Source organism: Lithobates pipiens, unplaced genomic scaffold (genome assembly GCF_037356315.1).
Source record: "Lithobates pipiens isolate NorthernLeopardFrog02 unplaced genomic scaffold, aLitPip1_a1.2 Scaffold_28, whole genome shotgun sequence".
NCBI lineage: Eukaryota > Metazoa > Chordata > Amphibia > Anura > Ranidae > Lithobates > Lithobates pipiens.
The window spans coordinates 81,113,126-81,136,966 of NW_027507789.1; the positions used below are offsets into that span (position 1 = coordinate 81,113,126).

At 40.5% G+C, this 23,841-nt stretch overlaps 3 pseudogenes; all 3 read right to left on the reverse strand.

Moving 5' to 3' along the window:
- Window positions 1–1,536: 1,536 nt before the first annotated feature.
- LOC143937294 (5S ribosomal RNA) lies at window positions 1,537–1,655 on the reverse strand (annotated as a pseudogene).
- Window positions 1,656–1,977: 322 nt separating this feature from the next.
- LOC143937472 (5S ribosomal RNA) lies at window positions 1,978–2,096 on the reverse strand (annotated as a pseudogene).
- Window positions 2,097–19,461: 17,365 nt separating this feature from the next.
- LOC143937016 (5S ribosomal RNA) lies at window positions 19,462–19,580 on the reverse strand (annotated as a pseudogene).
- Between the last annotated feature and the right edge of the window lie 4,261 nt (window positions 19,581–23,841).

A 23,841-nucleotide genomic window follows, 5' to 3' on the forward strand; every position in this document is an offset into this window, starting at 1 on the left:
GCGCGGTGAGTGGAGGTGGTAGCCCCACCATCCAAGCGGACATAGGGTTGTGAATATTAGAGGGTCCCTCGCAGGCGAGCTTTGCTCGCCACGCTTCGGGCTCGGCCTCGCTGCGCTCGCCTCTTTTATATTCTTACTCTATGTCCTCTTGGATAGTGGGGATAGAACCTGGACTCAGTGCGCAGGCGCCGTTCATGCTCGGCAATTTTCGGAATCTGTGTTGCTGTGTACTGCGCATGCGCAGTACACAGCGGACACTATCCGATGGGGGACCATATGTGATAAGACACCGGCATGGGGAACTGAAGCTATGGGTCAAGCTAGAGCAGGAGATGGCGCGGGTTCCACTGGCTGGTCTGCCTTGGGCGGGGAGGCCATTGGAGCCCTGTGTGACTACTCACCCGTTAATTGGCCCCTCGCTCGCCGAGATGGATAGTTTTTTTCACCTTTCCCACCTGACTAACTTCCCTTCTCCTATGACCCCAATTATTGGACATCCTAGATTCCCTCCGGGCCTGTCTGACCAGGCCTTTACCAGGCAAGCCTCGAAAGGGCTTCTGAGAGCAGCCCTATTTTTGGACCCACGGGCTTGATTCCCGTGGGGACCATACTGCTAGAGCAAGTACCTGTTGCATTGGATAGCTGGAGAGCTAGACAGCTAATCCATTTCCTCGGATCACTACCTAACCATTCGTTCTTCTCTAGACAATTCCACCCCTTCGAGGAACTTTGCCTGGACGATGGCCCAATTCGTGGTTCCCTCTCTAGGTCCTACCAAATCCTGACAGACGCACAATCCTCAACGGATCCACCCTTCCTAGCTAAATGGAAAAGGGACTTACAAACGACATTCTCCAAACCACAGAAGGACAGAATACTCTTTTTCGCCCATAAGTCGTCACTCTGCAGTAAATATCAGGAGATCTCATATAAGCTGATCACACGCTGGTATCGTACACTGGTGGTGTTGGCCAAAATACTCCCCGGTCAATCTGACCGCTGCTGTCACTGTGGGCAACAGACTGGCACCATTCTCCACATTTTCTGGGAATGCCCTAAATTACAAACATTCTGGCAGCCTGTCCTGAGACTCATCCACACGTTCACAGACATTTCCTTAGCCAATGATCCCGCAGCAGTTCTTCTCAATCTAACTCCTATGTCGAGAAAGCGTTATCATAAGTCCTTACTTAAACATCTCCTCAATGCAGCTAGGGCCTGCATCCCAAGTCAGTGGAAAGAGCAATCTGCTCCAATGGTGACCCAGTGGTTCGCAAGGGTAAATGATATTGAACGAATGGAAGACCTGACTGCCACAATGAGGGATAAAACGGAGGAGCATGGGAACAGATGGTTCTACTGGACCCAGTTTCGCTTTTCGTAAGAATACCTCCGCGAGACATAGTAAGCTCATGGTGATCGTTGGAGATCGCTGTTCCAAACGTTGGACAGCTGATGAACTGGTGAGCCGAGGGCGTCTCTTGCTCCCTGGGAGGGGACCCCACACTATCCTAAAACTAAAACAAAAAAAACAGAAGCCTATGGCACCTGGTATTCCCAGGCGGTCTCCCATCCAGGTACTAACCAGGCCCGACACTGTTTAGCATCCGAGATCAGACGAGATTGGGCGCTTTCAGGGTGATGGGGCCGTAGGTGATCTCTTCGGGCACTCTCAACCCTCTTGACAAATGCCAAGATGGTCACCTTGGGAAACAAGTGAAAAAAAAACAGGTCAATGTCAACAACATAAAAAGAAGAATACGGCACCTGGTATTCCAACGCCATCTCCCATCCAGGTACTAACAAGGCCCAACCCTTCTTAGCCTCAGAAAAGAGAAGAGATAGGGCTCTTTCAGGGTGATGCTGCTGTAAGCGATCTCTTTGGGCACTCTCAACCCTCTTGACAAATGCCAAGATGGTCACCTTGGGAAACAAGCAAAAAAAAAAAAACGAATCAACGCCAACAACATAAAAAGAAGCCTACAATAACTGGTAATCCCAGGTGGTCTCCCATCCAGGTACTAACCAGGCCCGACTCTTCTTAGCCTCCAAGATCAGACGAGATTGGGTGCTTTCAGAGTGATGTGGCCATAGGCAATCTCTTCAGGCACTCTCAACCCTCTTGACAAACACCAAGATGGTCACTTTGGGAAATAAGCGAAAAAAAAACAGGTCAACGCCAACAACATAAAAAGAAGTCTACGACACCTGGTATTCCCAGGCGGTCTCCCATCCAGGTACTAACAAGGCCCGACTCTATTAGCCTCCAACATCAAACGAGATCGGGTGCTTTCAGGGTGATGTGCCCGTAGGCAATCTCTTCAGGCACTTTCAACCCTCTTGACAAACGCCAAGATAGTCACCTTGGGAAACAAGCAAAAAAATAAAAATAAGTCGGAAGCTAGAGACAATACGGCCCGAGTCCTCAATTTAATCCATGCGGCGCATGTACAGGGAAGGCCCTTGCTTATGTTGTCAACGGACACGGAGAAGGCCTTTGACAGGGTGGCCTGGCACTTTATGCAGGCCACCCTGGAACATATAGGTCTTGGCCCCAACATGATGAGCTGGGTAATGTCGCTTTACTCCACGCCATCGGCAGCGGTACGGGTGACCGAGTGGTGCTCGGACTCTTTCCCCATCACTAATGGGACGAGGCAGGGGTGCCCTCTGTCTCCCCTAATTTTAATTCTGACACTGGAACCACTTATGTGTCACGTTCGGAATGACCCGAATATTACTGGCATATCCAAACCCTCGGCACACCACAAAATTGCGGCGTACGCTGACGATCTAATTTTTTCCGTCTCCAATCCACACATTTTGCTTCCCAAAATACTTGCGTCTCTACAGCGACACGACAGCCTATATGTATTGAATATATCGGTTCCGGATGGTGAGGCCAAGAGGCTCCGCTCCTCTTTTCCATTCTACTGGGCTGAAAAATCTATACGTTAACTGGGCGTTGACATCGCAGCGGATTTAGCGCAATTGTACCTGCTTAATTTTGTCCCTCTCCTGGATAGACTGAAATCTGATTTGGGAAACTGGAATGCTTTAACACTGACCTGGTTCGGGCGCTGTAATGCATTCAAAATGATGGCCCTCCCTCGGATCTTATACATGTTCCAGACATTACCGATCCGGTTACCCCCAATTTTTTTCAGACAACTGCAGGTGCTGCTCCGGGACTTTATTTGGGCGCGCAAACCGCCCAGAGCCCGTTTGCAATTGCTTGCCAGACCAAAGGACAAGGGGGGTCTGGGTCTCCCAGATCTCAGACAATACTACAGAGTGACTCTGCTAGCGAGAGTCGTTGATTGGCATTGTAATGGCCCACACAAGCAGTGGGTGGAGATGGAGATTGAGGATGGATCCATTCCCCTATTGACCTCCCCATGGCTCCTGTCCTCCCTACCAAAAGACCTCAGAGGTCACCCCGTAGTGGGAGCTACGTTGGCTGTTGTGCGGAGGTTGTTCCGCTGCACACACATTGCTCCCCTGCCATCACCAATGACTCCGGTTATAGGTAATCCAGACTTCCCATCGGGATTTACCAACAAGAAACTGCGACAGTTGACAGTGGTGGGGAAACAGCGTCTGGGAGAGGTGTGGCCCACGGGAGGGCTCCCGACCACGTAAACTGTCGCCGAGCTTTCTGACCCTCCGCTTGACTTGTTTAGTGCTTATCAACTTCGTCACTTTCTTCTGGCCATACAAAGGGCCCCCTACACTCCTAGAGACCTGACACCCTATAAATCCATCTGTCACAAAAGGGAACCTGTGCGACACACCCTCTCCCTCCTGTACAACCTATTGAGTAGTCAGGAGGAGGAGTCTATGTATAACTGGGGGGTGGGTTGCGCTATGGATCCTTAAGAGTGAATGTAGAAAGGAAAAGAAAAGAAAAGTTAAAAGGTAAGAGCAGCCTCTATTGATTTCCACCCACGGGTGGAACGATGCAAAGACAAAGGGGGGTAATAGATATGGCGCTTATACCTATATGTGGGGACTAGTAGTGTGTTGGTGTATAAAAATGTATTGTATTGTATAGGTCAATTTTCACATGTGTGGCAATATATAATTCTTAAAGTGCTGACTAATTTTGGGCCAAAGTGTATATAATATATATTTTCCAGCGTGCTGGTTCAAAACCCAAAATTTTAAAATTAAATGAAAATTAAATAAAAATACAATAAACTCAAAGTGCACGCCAATGGCAACAGGTTACAATGTAGCAAACCATATAACTTATTAATCTAAATAGCAATATGCAGTTATTAAAGTGTTAATCTAAATGGCAATATGCAGTTATTAAAGTGCGCGTGCAAATAAATTCTTACAGACCTATAGGTGAAGACTAATTGTGATAGCTGGTGGATTAGTCGTGAAAAAAGAATATTAAAGTATATTACGTATACTGTGGTGCCAAACTATAATAAATAAACATATATGAAATATCACGGTGGTAGCATAAACTGGTCTGATAGTGATGCTTTACATAAATTAGTATAAAATTAATAAAAATTAAAAATTAAAATACCATCTACATGAAGCATAAATGTGCTAAAATGATAAAACACAGAAAAATTAAATAAAATTAAAAAATCCAAAAAAAAAAAAAACGTGCAAAATTAGTGCAAGAAAATGTGCAAACAATGCAGGCAAATTTTAAACATTGGACGTGATGGAGCAAGTCTCTATTGGGTGGCGGAAAAAACCGCAGGTGCAGAAAAGGAGGGGGGTGATGTTTTCCAACTGTGTTCTTCACATTCGGTGGCTTAAAAGGGTGTTAAAATTATTATGCTCTCACCAGAAGGAGGACCCCATCCGGGGTGGATCAACATTCACAATATTAGCTATTGTGCGGCTCTCTGGCTTCCTTCCACTTTAAAGATTAGGGATCCCTCGTTCCTCCGTGAGTAGCAATAAGCCCCGTTTATATGGAGTAGAGAAGAGGCACAACCATAGTGTGATACCGTTTTTAAAGAATTTTATTGCAGAAAATAGTTAAAAAATTACTCACAAACAACTGGTTTAAAAGTGCGGTGTGTACAGCTTTTAAAATTCCCGCTGTTGCAATCTCCGTCTGAGCTCGAGGTGTACGCTGCCTGGCCACGCCCTACGCGTTTCGTCACATGGACGTCATCTGGAGCGGCCATTTTCGTACACCTTTCCTGTTTTATAGGGTGTATTGTGCCTGTTGCGCATGCGCGATCAATCGGCGCCATTTTAAGTGAGGGAAATGCCCTCTTACACATGTACTGCTCGACAAGCACTATACGCCAGGGGAATGGAGACGCTGCAACGAAAACAATATCGGACGTATATCGAACCTTATACATAATAAAATAAACTACAGATATATACTGACATTTGTACCGGCATATAAAATAAAGAAAGCGGATGGTATTAGATGTGAAGGAAGCAGATGGTATTAAATATGTGTAGTTTCAAAATAGAAGTGGGGAAGGTTAGGTATGTTATACTTGTTCATAGTGAGTGAAATGAAGGAAAAAAGTTGGAAATTAACAGGGATCAAAATGAAAAGTGTAAAGTGAAAAGACTTATGATAATAGTATATATATACTAGTGAGAGAGTTATTACTGAAAAAGATGTTATAATCCGAGCGAAAATCCAGGTATAATAGGTATATCATAAAATATGGGAAATGTATAAGAGGAATATGTATAAAATATATATAAGAAAAATTGTATATAAAAAATATATATATATATAAGAAAAAATAATAAAATAATAAAAATAAAAATAATATAAAAATGAGAAAAAGACACTACAAAATGGGAAGAAAAGGGGAGAAATGTATATATTGGGAACCGTAAAAAATTTTTTTTGAGAACCGGAAAATTTTAAAACCGAAAAATTCAGAAAAATTTAAAATTGCAAGGGGGAGTGGATATGGAAGGGCTTACTTTGCCAGGGGTATGTGTTGATCTAGTTGTATATGTGAAAAATTCTTTTGTGCTTATATAGAGCATTAGCGAGCTTTGTTAAAGGGGGGGGATCTTACAGAGACCTTCAGCCTTATTCACAAAATTCTTGAATAATTGCTGTATTAGAGGAGATGTCAAAAAATATCAAAAATTATCAAAAAATGCCAAAAAAAAATTTTTTATATTAAAATGGAATAGTATAAAAATGGAATAGTATAAAAATAAAGAGAAGTAATGCGTATATGTAAGCAAAGTTGAATGAAGATTAGTGGATAGTATAATAGTCATGGTGGATATCCGTGTGGACCTTGATATGACAAATGGTATATTGAAGTCCCGGTAAAAGTCGGGAGCTCAGATAAAATCAGTGGTATTATCTTATGCGTGGTGTGATAAAATTTGCTGATTGGTGGGATGTGTTATATTCTCTCTGCTCAGTCCACATGAATTAAAAAATAGTTAAAAAATAGTTAAAAATAAGTTAAAAAATGGTTAAAAGTTAGTTAAAAAACAGTTGAGGTCCAGGTCTACATTCATTCCTCTAGGGTGTAGCGTATCTAAGTTAAAAATCCACTTAGTTTCATTCTGTGAAATCTTAATAGTCATATCTTCACCTCGCCAGTGTCCTTTGACCTTGTCAATGGCATAGAAGGTCATTTGTTTAGGGTCTTGATTATGGAATTCTTTAAAATGTCTCGAGACACTATGTTTCTCATACCCTATTTTAATATTTTTGATGTGTTCTCTTATCCTTTCATGTAGTTCGCGTGTTGTCCTTCCTACATACTGTTTGTGACAGGGGCACTCTAAAACGTATGTCACATGAGTGCTTTTGCAGGAAATTAATTCTTTTATCGAGAATTCTCTCCCGTTCGTGGTGGAGGTGAATTTAGTAGTTTTCCTATGTGTCTGCTTACTTCTGCGGCAAGGTAGGCATTGCCCACATTTGAAGAACCCTTTTAGGTGTTTGCTGATCTTAATGTTGCGTGGAGGATCAATTGTATTCTTGACAATTTTACTTCTCAGGTTGGGGGCTCTTCTATAGATGAATGCTGGGTTGTTAGGTAAAATTTGTTTTAGCACATCATCGGTTTTCAAAATGGACCAATGTTTCTTTATGATTTTTTCCACTTCCTTGTGCTGTCTGCTGAACCCCGTGAGGAAGGCTGTCTCTATATTCTTATTTTTCTTACCAATTGCTTTGTTTTCTATTAGTTTTTTCCTCTCCATTTTAGTTACGATATCTTTGAGTGCCCTCAGATAGGGCTCTTTATACCCCTTGTGTATAAATCTTTTGATAATGGTTTCCGCTTGTTTATCAAAGTCCTCTTTTTTGGTACAATTTCTATATATTCTTAGGAGTTGTCCCTTGGGTATATTGCCAATCCATTTAGGATGGTGGCAACTAGAAGTGGGTATGTAGGCATTTCGGTCTGTGGTTTTGAAGAAGGTTCTTGTACCTAGATGACCTTCCGTTTTGAAGATTTGCAGATCTAAGTAATCAATGCTGTGGATATCCCATTTGCCGGTAAATGTGATTCCATAGATATTGTTATTTATTTCTTCCAGAAAGGACTCTAATTCTGTCTGAGATCCGCCCCATATGATTAAAATGTCATCTATGTATCTTTTATACATTTTAAGGTGCTTTCTGGGTGTTCCATAAATTTGTTCCTCCTCCCAATGGTCTAGGAAAAGATTCGCCACACTGGGTGCATATTTTGCGCCCATCGCTACTCCCTTAGTTTGTGCGTAGTATTTACCTTTGTACCAGAAGTGATTGTGGCTCATCGCCAGCTCTAATCCTTCCAATATATAATTTATTTGTGCGTGTTTTAATTCTGATTTATTGTGGAGAGCCCACTCCACTGCATTTAGGCCATCTTTTTGTCTGATGTTGGTGTATAGGGAGTTGACGTCAATTGTAACTAGTAAATCCTGGTCTTCTATTTTAATATTCTCCAACTCCTTTAGTAGTTGTCTGCTGTCCTTCAGATAGGATTTCCCTTTTGTTACTAATGGTTGTAAATATCCGTCTATATAGGCTCCCAATCTAGAAAATACGGAGTCTATTCCGCTTACTATTGGTCTTCCGGGAGGTTGCGTTTGGCTTTTGTGGATTTTTGGGACATAATAAATAACTGGAGTTTTCGGTGCATTGGGTGTTAGATACCTTGCCTCTTTTTTGTTCAGGATCCCTTTAGATAGACCCTTTTGGGTATATTTATGCAGTTTCTTATTGTATTCTTCCTTAGGGTTCTTCTTTAGTTGTTTATAGGTGTTAGGAATGTTGAGGAGGTTGGACATCTCTTGTTCATAGTCAGTCTTGTTGAGAATAACTAGTCCTCCTCCTTTATCGGCCGGTCTGATGACTATATCCCTATTCTTCTCCAATTGTTTGATGTGTTTCCAGATCCCCTTCTTCTTGGAAGGTTTGATTGTTAATGCCCTGATGTCTTTTTCCACCATTTTTTTAAAAACCTTTATACCCTCATTCTGTGGTTGGTTCGGATTAAAAGTTGAGTTGTTTCTTAGTGTTGAATGTCTATAACTAGAACTAGATTCTTCTTCCACTTTCCCTGCATTTTTTGTGTTAGCAAAATATTTTTTAATGTTTAATTTTCTGACGAATTTTTGTACATCAATGAAAGTTTCGAATTTGTCCAGATCTTTGTCTGGAGCGAATTTTAGCCCTAAATCCAATATTTTTAGTTCATCTTCGTTGAAGGTTGCATTACTCAGGTTGTAAATACCTTCTCCTAGTATTCTCGCCTTCTTTTTCTTGACACCTCCTCTCTTTCCCCTCTTGCGCTTTCTTCTGCCCATCTTGGTGGTCTGTACTCCCTTCTCTGGTTCTCTTGGTAGTCCTGATGTTCTAGATGTTCCATCCTCGTATTCCCTGGGTCCGACCATCTGGGGTTCCATCCGTTTCTTCTGAATTGGTCTTGATGTTGGCTTCTTATTGGATACCGGAACGGTCTCCATCCTCCTCTTGGCCCAAATGGGGGGTTCCTCGGGGGTCTGTATCCTTGGCCCCTGTATAAAAAATCCCTTTGGTACCTGCCTTGGGATGGGGTGGTTTGGGGATATCTTCTAAGAGGGGAGTACCTGTTCTGGTGTCTTGGTATGCTGTGTAGGTCTGGTTCACGTTGTAGTGGTCCTCTGGGAGTGTTCCATTCTCCTCTGTTCTGGTATCTACTATTATTTGTTTCTGGCCTTCTGTAATTTGGTGTATTTGGTACCCTAATTCTTTCTATCCTGTTGGGTGTGGGAGTGGGTGGTTGCCATGTTTCTTCTGTTCCATTCGGTTGGTCTTCTTCTGAATCCTCACCCATAGAAATGTTGTTGTCCTCTTCTATATATGTGGCGTCCGTTTGCCACTTATAGACTTGTTGATTTTTATAATCGAGTACATCCCTCCGAAACTTTTTCTGTTTCTTTTGTTGTATCTCTTTATCATACTTTTTGATCATTTCTTGTAAGTTTTTTTCTTTCTCTTTGTATTCATTTGTGTTAATATGTGGTGATAGTTGGTCTTTGATTATTGAGATTTCCGTCTCAATATTTTTGAGTTTGACCTGCCTCCTAAGTACGATTTTTTGTAAGAGTAAGGTTTCGCTTTCATTGAAGAATTTGTACCAGTCCTCCATCAGATGTTTATCGTTAAGAGCATCGTTAGGGGAGACATCCCATCTTAGCCTTCTTGGAGTGATCTTTTCAGAGATGTACATTTCTAGGATGGCTATGTCCCACCATACTCTTAATTGTTTTTCTAGGCTGTGTTTGAGTTGTTTGAACAAACTATCTAGGTCTTGCTTAATGGCTACATTTTCTTGGTTAAAAATTTCCATTATATTAATTGCTCTGCTTTCAATATATTTAAAGAGGTCCATTGCTGCAACCCAATATAGGGAGTCAGTAGAGGCTCCGAATATAAAGATGTATAACTGGGGGGTGGGTTGCGCTATGGATCCTTAAGAGTGAATGTAGAAAGGAAAAGAAAAGAAAAGTTAAAAGGTAAGAGCAGCCTCTATTGATTTCCACCCACGGGTGGAACGATGCAAAGACAAAGGGGGGTAATAGATATGGCGCTTATACCTATATGTGGGGACTAGTAGTGTGTTGGTGTATAAAAATGTATTGTATTGTATAGGTCAATTTTCACATGTGTGGCAATATATAATTCTTAAAGTGCTGACTAATTTTGGGCCAAAGTGTATATAATATATATTTTCCAGCGTGCTGGTTCAAAACCCAAAATTTTAAAATTAAATGAAAATTAAATAAAAATACAATAAACTCAAAGTGCACGCCAATGGCAACAGGTTACAATGTAGCAAACCATATAACTTATTAATCTAAATAGCAATATGCAGTTATTAAAGTGTTAATCTAAATGGCAATATGCAGTTATTAAAGTGCGCGTGCAAATAAATTCTTACAGACCTATAGGTGAAGACTAATTGTGATAGCTGGTGGATTAGTCGTGAAAAAAGAATATTAAAGTATATTACGTATACTGTGGTGCCAAACTATAATAAATAAACATATATGAAATATCACGGTGGTAGCATAAACTGGTCTGATAGTGATGCTTTACATAAATTAGTATAAAATTAATAAAAATTAAAAATTAAAATACCATCTACATGAAGCATAAATGTGCTAAAATGATAAAACACAGAAAAATTAAATAAAATTAAAAAATCCAAAAAAAAAAAACGTGCAAAATTAGTGCAAGAAAATGTTGATCCACCCCGGATGGGGTCCTCCTTCTGGTGAGAGCATAATAATTTTAACACCCTTTTAAGCCACCGAATGTGAAGAACACAGTTGGAAAACATCACCCCCCTCCTTTTCTGCACCTGCGGTTTTTTCCGCCACCCAATAGAGACTTGCTCCATCACGTCCAATGTTTAAAATTTGCCTGCATTGTTTGCACATTTTCTTGCACTAATTTTGCACGTTTTTTTTTTTTTGGATTTTTTAATTTTATTTAATTTTTCTGTGTTTTATCATTTTAGCACATTTATGCTTCATGTAGATGGTATTTTAATTTTTAATTTTTATTAATTTTATACTAATTTATGTAAAGCATCACTATCAGACCAGTTTATGCTACCACCGTGATATTTCATATATGTTTATTTATTATAGTTTGGCACCACAGTATACGTAATATACTTTAATATTCTTTTTTCACGACTAATCCACCAGCTATCACAATTAGTCTTCACCTATAGGTCTGTAAGAATTTATTTGCACGCGCACTTTAATAACTGCATATTGCCATTTAGATTAACACTTTAATAACTGCATATTGCTATTTAGATTAATAAGTTATATGGTTTGCTACATTGTAACCTGTTGCCATTGGCGTGCACTTTGAGTTTATTGTATTTTTATTTAATTTTCATTTAATTTTAAAATTTTGGGTTTTGAACCAGCACGCTGGAAAATATATATTATATACACTTTGGCCCAAAATTAGTCAGCACTTTAAGAATTATATATTGCCACACATGTGAAAATTGACCTATACAATACAATACATTTTTATACACCAACACACTACTAGTCCCCACATATAGGTATAAGCGCCATATCTATTACCCCCCTTTGTCTTTGCATCGTTCCACCCGTGGGTGGAAATCAATAGAGGCTGCTCTTACCTTTTAACTTTTCTTTTCTTTTCCTTTCTACATTCACTCTTAAGGATCCATAGCGCAACCCACCCCCCAGTTATACATCTTTATATTCGGAGCCTCTACTGACTCCCTATATTGGGTTGCAGCAATGGACCTCTTTAAATATATTGAAAGCAGAGCAATTAATATAATGGAAATTTTTAACCAAGAAAATGTAGCCATTAAGCAAGACCTAGATAGTTTGTTCAAACAACTCAAACACAGCCTAGAAAAACAATTAAGAGTATGGTGGGACATAGCCATCCTAGAAATGTACATCTCTGAAAAGATCACTCCAAGAAGGCTAAGATGGGATGTCTCCCCTAACGATGCTCTTAACGATAAACATCTGATGGAGGACTGGTACAAATTCTTCAATGAAAGCGAAACCTTACTCTTACAAAAAATCGTACTTAGGAGGCAGGTCAAACTCAAAAATATTGAGACGGAAATCTCAATAATCAAAGACCAACTATCACCACATATTAACACAAATGAATACAAAGAGAAAGAAAAAAACTTACAAGAAATGATCAAAAAGTATGATAAAGAGATACAACAAAAGAAACAGAAAAAGTTTCGGAGGGATGTACTCGATTATAAAAATCAACAAGTCTATAAGTGGCAAACGGACGCCACATATATAGAAGAGGACAACAACATTTCTATGGGTGAGGATTCAGAAGAAGACCAACCGAATGGAACAGAAGAAACATGGCAACCACCCACTCCCACACCCAACAGGATAGAAAGAATTAGGGTACCAAATACACCAAATTACAGAAGGCCAGAAACAAATAATAGTAGATACCAGAACAGAGGAGAATGGAACACTCCCAGAGGACCACTACAACGTGAACCAGACCTACACAGCATACCAAGACACCAGAACAGGTACTCCCCTCTTAGAAGATATCCCCAAACCACCCCATCCCAAGGCAGGTACCAAAGGGATTTTTTATACAGGGGCCAAGGATACAGACCCCCGAGGAACCCCCCATTTGGGCCAAGAGGAGGATGGAGACCGTTCCGGTATCCAATAAGAAGCCAACATCAAGACCAATTCAGAAGAAACGGATGGAACCCCAGATGGTCGGACCCAGGGAATACGAGGATGGAACATCTAGAACATCAGGACTACCAAGAGAACCAGAGAAGGGAGTACAGACCACCAAGATGGGCAGAAGAAAGCGCAAGAGGGGAAAGAGAGGAGGTGTCAAGAAAAAGAAGGCGAGAATACTAGGAGAAGGTATTTACAACCTGAGTAATGCAACCTTCAACGAAGATGAACTAAAAATATTGGATTTAGGGCTAAAATTCGCTCCAGACAAAGATCTGGACAAATTCGAAACTTTCATTGATGTACAAAAATTCGTCAGAAAATTAAACATTAAAAAATATTTTGCTAACACAAAAAATGCAGGGAAAGTGGAAGAAGAATCTAGTTCTAGTTATAGACATTCAACACTAAGAAACAACTCAACTTTTAATCCGAACCAACCACAGAATGAGGGTATAAAGGTTTTTAAAAAAATGGTGGAAAAAGACATCAGGGCATTAACAATCAAACCTTCCAAGAAGAAGGGGATCTGGAAACACATCAAACAATTGGAGAAGAATAGGGATATAGTCATCAGACCGGCCGATAAAGGAGGAGGACTAGTTATTCTCAACAAGACTGACTATGAACAAGAGATGTCCAACCTCCTCAACATTCCTAACACCTATAAACAACTAAAGAAGAACCCTAAGGAAGAATACAATAAGAAACTGCATAAATATACCCAAAAGGGTCTATCTAAAGGGATCCTGAACAAAAAAGAGGCAAGGTATCTAACACCCAATGCACCGAAAACTCCAGTTATTTATTATGTCCCAAAAATCCACAAAAGCCAAACGCAACCTCCCGGAAGACCAATAGTAAGCGGAATAGACTCCGTATTTTCTAGATTGGGAGCCTATATAGACGGATATTTACAACCATTAGTAACAAAAGGGAAATCCTATCTGAAGGACAGCAGACAACTACTAAAGGAGTTGGAGAATATTAAAATAGAAGACCAGGATTTACTAGTTACAATTGACGTCAACTCCCTATACACCAACATCAGACAAAAAGATGGCCTAAATGCAGTGGAGTGGGCTCTCCACAATAAATCAGAATTAAAACACGCACAAATAAATTATATATTGGAAGGATTAGAGCTGGCGATGAGCCACAATCACTTCTGGTACAAAGGTAAATACTACGCACAAACTAAGGGAGTAGCGATGGGCGCAAAATATGCACCCAGTGTGGCGAATCTTTTCCTAGACCATTGGGAGGAGGAACAAATTTATGGAACACCCAGAAAGCACCTTAAAATGTATAAAAGATACATAGATGACATTTTAATCATATGGGGCGGATCTCAGACAGAATTAGAGTCCTTTCTGGAAGAAATAAATAACAATATCTATGGAATCACATTTACCGGCAAATGGGATATCCACAGCATTGATTACTTAGATCTGCAAATCTTCAAAACGGAAGGTCATCTAGGTACAAGAACCTTCTTCAAAACCACAGACCGAAATGCCTACATACCCACTTCTAGTTGCCACCATCCTAAATGGATTGGCAATATACCCAAGGGACAACTCCTAAGAATATATAGAAATTGTACCAAAAAAGAGGACTTTGATAAACAAGCGGAAACCATTATCAAAAGATTTATACACAAGGGGTATAAAGAGCCCTATCTGAGGGCACTCAAAGATATCGTAACTAAAATGGAGAGGAAAAAACTAATAGAAAACAAAGCAATTGGTAAGAAAAATAAGAATATAGAGACAGCCTTCCTCACGGGGTTCAGCAGACAGCACAAGGAAGTGGAAAAAATCATAAAGAAACATTGGTCCATTTTGAAAACCGATGATGTGCTAAAACAAATTTTACCTAACAACCCAGCATTCATCTATAGAAGAGCCCCCAACCTGAGAAGTAAAATTGTCAAGAATACAATTGATCCTCCACGCAACATTAAGATCAGCAAACACCTAAAAGGGTTCTTCAAATGTGGGCAATGCCTACCTTGCCGCAGAAGTAAGCAGACACATAGGAAAACTACTAAATTCACCTCCACCACGAACGGGAGAGAATTCTCGATAAAAGAATTAATTTCCTGCAAAAGCACTCATGTGACATACGTTTTAGAGTGCCCCTGTCACAAACAGTATGTAGGAAGGACAACACGCGAACTACATGAAAGGATAAGAGAACACATCAAAAATATTAAAATAGGGTATGAGAAACATAGTGTCTCGAGACATTTTAAAGAATTCCATAATCAAGACCCTAAACAAATGACCTTCTATGCCATTGACAAGGTCAAAGGACACTGGCGAGGTGAAGATATGACTATTAAGATTTCACAGAATGAAACTAAGTGGATTTTTAACTTAGATACGCTACACCCTAGAGGAATGAATGTAGACCTGGACCTCAACTGTTTTTTAACTAACTTTTAACCGTTTTTTAACTAACTTTTAACCATTTTTTAACTTATTTTTAACTATTTTTTAACTATTTTTTAATTCATGTGGACTGAGCAGAGAGAATATAACACATCCCACCAATCAGCAAATTTTATCACACCACGCATAAGATAATACCACTGATTTTATCTGAGCTCCCGACTTTTACCGGGACTTCAATATACCATTTGTCATATCAAGGTCCACACGGATATCCACCATGACTATTATACTATCCACTAATCTTCATTCAACTTTGCTTACATATACGCATTACTTCTCTTTATTTTTATACTATTCCATTTTTATACTATTCCATTTTAATATAAAAAATTTTTTTTTGGCATTTTTTGATAATTTTTGATATTTTTTGACATCTCCTCTAATACAGCAATTATTCAAGAATTTTGTGAATAAGGCTGAAGGTCTCTGTAAGATCCCCCCCCTTTAACAAAGCTCGCTAATGCTCTATATAAGCACAAAAGAATTTTTCACATATACAACTAGATCAACACATACCCCTGGCAAAGTAAGCCCTTCCATATCCACTCCCCCTTGCAATTTTAAATTTTTCTGAATTTTTCGGTTTTAAAATTTTCCGGTTCTCAAAAAAAAATTTTTTACGGTTCCCAATATATACATTTCTCCCCTTTTCTTCCCATTTTGTAGTGTCTTTTTCTCATTTTTATATTATTTTTATTTTTATTATTTTATTATTTTTTCTTATATATATATATTTTTTATATACAATTTTTCTTATATATATTTTATACATATTCCTCTTATACATTTCCCATATTTTATGATATACCTATTATACCTGGATTTTCGCTCGGATTATAACATCTTTTTCAGTAATAACTCTCTCACTAGTATATATATACTATTATCATAAGTCTTTTCACTTTACACTTTTTATTTTGATCCCTGTTAATTTCCAACTTTTTTCCTTCATTTCACTCACTATGAACAAGTATAACATACCTAACCTTCCCCACTTCTATTTTGAAACTACACATATTTAATACCATCTGCTTCCTTCACATCTAATACCATCCGCTTTCTTTATTTTATATGCCGGTACAAATGTCAGTATATATCTGTAGTTTATTTTATTATGTATAAGGTTCGATATACGTCCGATATTGTTTTCGTTGCAGCGTCTCCATTCCCCTGGCGTATAGTGCTTGTCGAGCAGTACATGTGTAAGAGGGCATTTCCCTCACTTAAAATGGCGCCGATTGATCGCGCATGCGCAACAGGCACAATACACCCTATAAAACAGGAAAGGTGTACGAAAATGGCCGCTCCAGATGACGTCCATGTGACGAAACGCGTAGGGCGTGGCCAGGCAGCGTACACCTCGAGCTCAGACGGAGATTGCAACAGCGGGAATTTTAAAAGCTGTACACACCGCACTTTTAAACCAGTTGTTTGTGAGTAATTTTTTAACTATTTTCTGCAATAAAATTCTTTAAAAACGGTATCACACTATGGTTGTGCCTCTTCTCTACTCCATATAAACGGGGCTTATTGCTACTCACGGAGGAACGAGGGATCCCTAATCTTTAAAGTGGAAGGAAGCCAGAGAGCCGCACAATAGCTAATATTGTGAATGTTGATCCACCCCGGATGGGGTCCTCCTTCTGGTGAGAGCATAATAATTTTAACACCCTTTTAAGCCACCGAATGTGAAGAACACAGTTGGAAAACATCACCCCCCTCCTTTTCTGCACCTGCGGTTTTTTCCGCCACCCAATAGAGACTTGCTCCATCACGTCCAATGTTTAAAATTTGCCTGCATTGTTTGCACATTTTCTTGCACTAATTTTGCACGTTTTTTTTTTTTTTTTGGATTTTTTAATTTTATTTAATTTTTCTGTGTTTTATCATTTTAGCACATTTATGCTTCATGTAGATGGTATTTTAATTTTTAATTTTTATTAATTTTATACTAATTTATGTAAAGCATCACTATCAGACCAGTTTATGCTACCACCGTGATATTTCATATATGTTTATTTATTATAGTTTGGCACCACAGTATACGTAATATACTTTAATATTCTTTTTTCACGACTAATCCACCAGCTATCACAATTAGTCTTCACCTATAGGTCTGTAAGAATTTATTTGCACGCGCACTTTAATAACTGCATATTGCCATTTAGATTAACACTTTAATAACTGCATATTGCTATTTAGATTAATAAGTTATATGGTTTGCTACATTGTAACCTGTTGCCATTGGCGTGCACTTTGAGTTTATTGTATTTTTATTTAATTTTCATTTAATTTTAAAATTTTGGGTTTTGAACCAGCACGCTGGAAAATATATATTATATACACTTTGGCCCAAAATTAGTCAGCACTTTAAGAATTATATATTGCCACACATGTGAAAATTGACCTATACAATACAATACATTTTTATACACCAACACACTACTAGTCCCCACATATAGGTATAAGCGCCATATCTATTACCCCCCTTTGTCTTTGCAGGAGGAGGAGTCGACCCCCACCATTTATCCACAAATGGGAGAGGGACTTAGGCATCTTATTTACCCCACAACAGATAGGGAAGATCCTGACCTTAGTACATAAAGCTTCCATCGCAAACCAATATCAAGATACAAGATAGTCTCACGCTGGTATAGAGTCCCATACCTTCTGAATAAAATGGATAGATCGATCCCGGATGTTTGTTGGAGGTGAAATTCAGATATGGGGACCATGGGACACCTTTTCTGGGCATGCCCGACCTTGAGGAACTTTTGGGTTCCCAGTAGCGTGCCTTCTACACTTGACCGAACAGCCTGTTCGAAAATACAAAAAAACCCTCACGATGCAACTCCTGAATTCCGCCCGGGCCTGCATTCCCGCACTGTGGAGGCAGCCTCAGCCCCCATCCAAGGTGCTGTGGTATTCCAAAGTCAATCATATTCTCCGGATGGAAGAATTGACCGCCACCCTTCACAACACTGAAGAGGCATTTAGTGTTACATGGAGGCCCTGGACGTATTTTACTGGTACTCGAGACTACATTCGGGAGGTGAGCAGTGCCTCCGTCCCAGAAAACGACTGAACATCTAATGTTTACCTACGTAGGCCATGTCTGCCCTGGGTGGCATTCCCCCCCTCCTTTTTGTCTTTATTTTTCTTTTTTTCCCCGTCGCCATCCCCCCACCTCCTCTCTCTCCGTCTTTGCACTCTCTTCTTCCCCCGTCCTCCCTTTTGACTATGCCTTGTCTCCTTACTAGCCTTCGGGACCCAGAAGAACCCCAGGGTTCTGGACATGACCGGCTCATATTTTGCTCTGGTTCACGTAGGTCATGATAAGCTGGCTCGCTGTGGTCCCAGTTGTTCTCCATGATTACATTTGTCCGAACGGAGCTGCACTAGTTATACTGTACTACATGTCGGAGGTGGGGTTTCTCTATTTTCTGCATGAAACTGTAGGACTCCCCTCTGAGAACCCAGAGTTATTTGGCTGCCTATTTTTTGTTAGCATGTAATTGTGACCCTGGGTCATGCTGTATGGTTGACTGTTATATTTATATTGTTCTACTTATACTTAATAAAAGAATAAAAGAAAAAAAATAAATAAGTCAATGCCAACAACTTAAAAAAAAAGCCTATGGCATCGAGAAATCCCAGGCGGTCTCCCATCCCGGTACTAACCAGGTCCCAACCCTGCTTAGCCTCTGAGATCAAATGCACGCTCAACCCTCTTGACAAACGCCAAGATGGTCACCTTGGGAAACAAACAAAAAAAAACAAGTCAATGCCAACAACATAAAAAGAAGCCTGCAGCATTTGGAAAACCCAGGCGGTCTCCCATCCAGGTACAAACCAGGCCCAACCCTGCTTAGCCTCTGAGACCAAACGAGATTGGGCGCTTTCAGGGTGTTGTGCCCGTAGGCAATTTCTTTGTGCACTCTTAACCCTCTTGACAAATGCCAAGATGGTCACCTTGGGAAAAAAGGGAAAAAAAACAGGTCAAAGCCAACAACATAAAAAGAATCCTACAGCATCCGGTATTCCCAGGCGATCTCCCAATCAAGACACTACCAGACCAGATCCTTCTATGTAACCTGGTCTTCCCAGGCAGTCTCCCATCCAGGTACTAACCAGGCCTGATGCTGCTAAGCCTCTGAAATCAGACGAGATCAGGTGCTTTCAGTGTGATGTGGCCGTAAGCGTTCTCTTCAAGACACGGCCAACCCTCTTGACAAACGCCAAGATGGTCGCCTTGAGAAACAAGCGAAAAAAACAGTTCAAAGCCAACAACAAAAAAAGAAGTCTATGGCACCTGGTATTTCCAGGCGGTCTCCCATTCAGGTACTAACCAGGCCCGACACTGTTTAGCCTCTGAGATCAGATGAGATTGGGCGCTTTCAGGGTGATGGGGCCGTAGGTGATCTCTTTGGGCACTCTCAACCCTCTTGTTAAACACCAAGATGGTCACCTTGGGAAACAAGCGAAAATAAACAGGTAAATGCCAACAACATAAAAAGAAGCCTACGGCACCTGGTATTCACAGATGGTCTCCCATACAGGTATTAACCAGGCCGTACACTGCTAGGCCTCCGAGATCAGATGAGATTGTGCACTTTCAGGGTGATGTGGCCATAGGTGTTCTATTTAGACACTCTCAACCCTCTTGACAAATACCAAGATGGTTATCTTGGGAAACAAGTGAAAAAAAAAAGGTCAACGCCAACAACATAGACCCTGGCGGTCTCCCATCTGACCCAGACCCTGCTTAGCCTCTGAGATCGGGCGCTTTCAGGGTGATGTGACCTCAGGCGAACGCTTTGGGACATACTCAAAACTCTTGACTGATGCTAAAATGGTCACCTTGGGAAACAAGCGAAAGAAAAACAGGTCAAAGTACTATCCAGGCCGGACCCTGCTTAGCCTCTGAGATCAGATGAGATCGGGCGCTTTCAGGGGGATGTGGCCGTAGGAGATTTCTTTGGGCTCTCTCAGCCCTCTTGACAAATGCCAAGATGATCACCTTGGGAAACAAGCGGAAAAAAAAAAGCATGTCAACGCCAACAACATAAAAAGAATGCTACGGCACCTGGTATTCCCAGTTGGTCTCCCATCCAGTTACTATCAGGCCCGACAATGCTTAGCCTCCGAGATCAGACAAGATCAGGCACTTTCAAGGTGATGGGGCCATAGGCGATCTCTTCGGGCACTCTCAACCATCTTGACAAACGCCAACATGGTCATCTTGGGAAACAAGCGAACAAAACCAAGTCATTGCCAACATTGGAGGCTAAGCAGGGTTGGGCAATCAGTTTCCTTGCCTGAAATAGGCATCTCAGAACTGCCATCTGGCTACTTCCCGGGTTTCCAACTCCTTCAACTAATCCCAGGAGACAATACTTTGCCTCCATCATGGTGGAGGTTCCAACCACCCGATCAATGGTTCCTGTCACCTCTGTCCAGTAGCGGATCAACTTCGGGCATCTCCAAAACATGTGCATCATGTCTCCCCCCATGTTCCCACACCGGGGGCAACTTGCGTCCGGCCGTTTGGCCAAACTGAAAAAGTTTACGAGGAGCATAATAGGTTCTATATAATAAGAACAGATGTGACATCCTGTGTGAGGAGAGCCACAATTCACCACAGGCAGGATTCCTGCGGCCAATTATAGCTCAGGGGGGTTTAGTACACACCCCATACTATATAAGGCCGCCAGCATGGCGGCCTTGTATAGTGTGTTGCGGTGGTCAGGGAAAGAGGACGATAGGCAGGGACAGTGTCTTTACTGCTTGGGAACCTAGCACTGTTACAATGGGTGTTATGTGCCTCCTGCACAGTACACACCTGAAGCTACCCTTTATTACTGGTGTTCAATTTCTGCAATACATGCATCTGCAGTGCAGAAGTTAGAGTCGGTGTTGTGTGCCTCCTGCACAGTATACACCTTATTGCTGGTGTTCTGTTTCTGTAATACAGGAACCTAGTACTGTTACAGTGCTAGGGTGTACAGAGAAGCTGGTATATATAGAAGACTACAGCATACAGAAGAAAGGCTAGTGAATACAGAATACAGGTTTCGTGTATGTAGATAGGCTTGAGTATACAGAGATGCTAGAGTAAACAGTGAGGCTGGGGTACACAGAGAGGCTAGTTTAAAGACAAATACAAAGATGTTAGTGTATATAGAGAGGTTAGTGTATAGAGAGAGTCGAGTGTATACAGAAAGGACAGTGCATATAGAGAAGCTAGTGTATACAGAAAGGGTATACATGAAAGCTGACATTCTATACAGAAGACTGGGTAGTGTATACAGAGAGTCTAGTGGGTACAGAAGACAGGCTGGTGTATTCTAGCTAGTTTTTACAGTCTAGTGTATACAGAAGACAGGCTGTGGTATACAGAGAGTTTAGTGTATTCAGAGAGTCTAGTGTATACAGTCGGCGAGTGTATACATAAGACTGGCTAGTTTACACAGTGTTTACAGAGATGCAAGGGTGTACAGAGAAGCTGGTATATATAGAAGACTACAGCATACAGAAGAAAGGCTAGTTAATACACAATACAGAAGACTCGTGTATGTAGATAGGCTTGAGTATACAGAGATGCTAGAGTAAACAGTGAGGCTAATTTAAAGAGAGGCTAGTATATACAAAGATGTTAGTGTATATAGAGTGTATAAAGGAGAGGGTCGAGAGTATACAGAAAGGACAGTGCATATAGAGAAACTAGTGTATACAGAAGACAGGCTTGGGTATACATCAAAGCTGACAGTGTATACAGAAGACTGGGTAGTGCATACAGAGAGTCTATTGGGTAAAGAAGACAGGCTGGTGTATTCTAGCTAGTTTTTACAGTCTAATGTATACAGAAGACAGGCTGTGGTATACTGAGGGTTTAGTGTATTGAGAGAGTCTAGTGTACAGAGATGCAAGGGTGTACAGAGAAGCAGGAAGCTAGTATATATAAGGCTAGTGAATACAGGCTAGTGAATGCAGATAGGCTTGAGTATACAGAGATGCTAGAGTAAACAATGAGGCTGGGGTACACAGAGAGGCTAATTTAAAGAGAGGCTAGTATATACAAAGATGTTAGTGTATATAGAGAGGTTAGTGTATAGAGAGAGTCGAGTGTATACAGATAGGACAGTGCATATAGAGAGACTAGTGTATACAGAAGACAGGCTTGGGTATACATCCAAGCTGACAGTGTATACAGAAGACTGGGTAGTGTATACAGAGATTCTAGTGGGTACAGAAGACAGGCTGGTGTATTCTAGCTAGTGTTTACAGTCTAGTGTATACAGAAGACAGGCTGTGGTATACAGAGGGTTTAGTGTATTACAGAGATGCAAGGGTGTACAGAGAAGCTAGTATATATAAAAGACTACAGCATACAGAAGAAAGGCTAGTGAATACAGAATAAAGGCTGGCTTCTACGGAGAGGCTACCACTACGGAGATGCAGAACACTATATATAGAGAGAGGGTATATAGAGAGGCTAGATTATACAGAGAGGCTAGTGCATAGAGTGAAGCTATTGTATATAGAAGCCTGGTTAGTGTATACAGAGAAGCTAGTGTGTACAGAAGAAAGGCTAGACAGGCTATAAAGAGAGACAAGTTTTTACAGAAGACAGTTTGGGGTATACAGAGATGCTAGTTTATACAGGGAGACTAATGTATACAGAAGACAGGCTAGGGCATACAGAAGACAGAAGACGGGCTAGTGTATTCAGAACATAGGCTAGTGTATATCGAAGACAGGCTATTGTATGCAGAAGACCGGCTAGTGTAAACATGCTGGTGTATATAGAGAGGCTAGTGAATTTAGAGGGTAGGCTAAGTGATAACAGAAGACAATCTGGGCTATACAGAGACATTTCATCATTTCATCTAGCTCACATCTCTAATGGAGTTTGTCTCATTGCCATGTTATGCCTTTTCATTCTTATGCTAAATATAGATCACTACACGATTTTAATCATCCACATCAAGCATGCAATAAAACTATCATACATCAAAATAAACCATGTACTCTTTTGCTCTATTTTGCATATTTGTACCGGGACCTTGAGTATGTGACAGTCCTGACACACCATCCTGACTTATTTTTCTTTATTTCTTATTAGAAATGGAGAGTACTATCTCAAAATCCGCTTAAATCTATTCACTTCTACCGCTTTTTGCTACCAGACATGCTGCACATACTAAGAGTAATGTAACCATCGCTCTCTAACGATGTAAACAGTTTTATTGCTTTTCTGACATTGACCGAGTATCTCTGACATTAACTGAGTATCTCTCTGCACTATGATCTTAATAATAATAATAATAATAATAATAGGATTGTGTAATGCAAAGATCAACTAGTCAATCAATAAGCTTTCTCATTGGTACCGGCATATCCTTTAAATTTAGACTAACGCAACTATTTCTCGGCCATTTTCAAGCTAAGCTTTCAATCTCTTACCTTTGAACAGCGATACTTCCTCCCTACAATATTAAGCCATTTAAATGTCCTATTGGTCGCCTATATTATACAACTCGGTTAAAAGCCTACATGTAGAGAATAAAACTAGTCTTACATCTTAATAAAACAGTTTTATTGCTCAACCAGTATCAGCTGTCATGACAAATAAACGTTTCCACGTTTTGACTCTATTTTCTGTATTACTTCTTTTTCT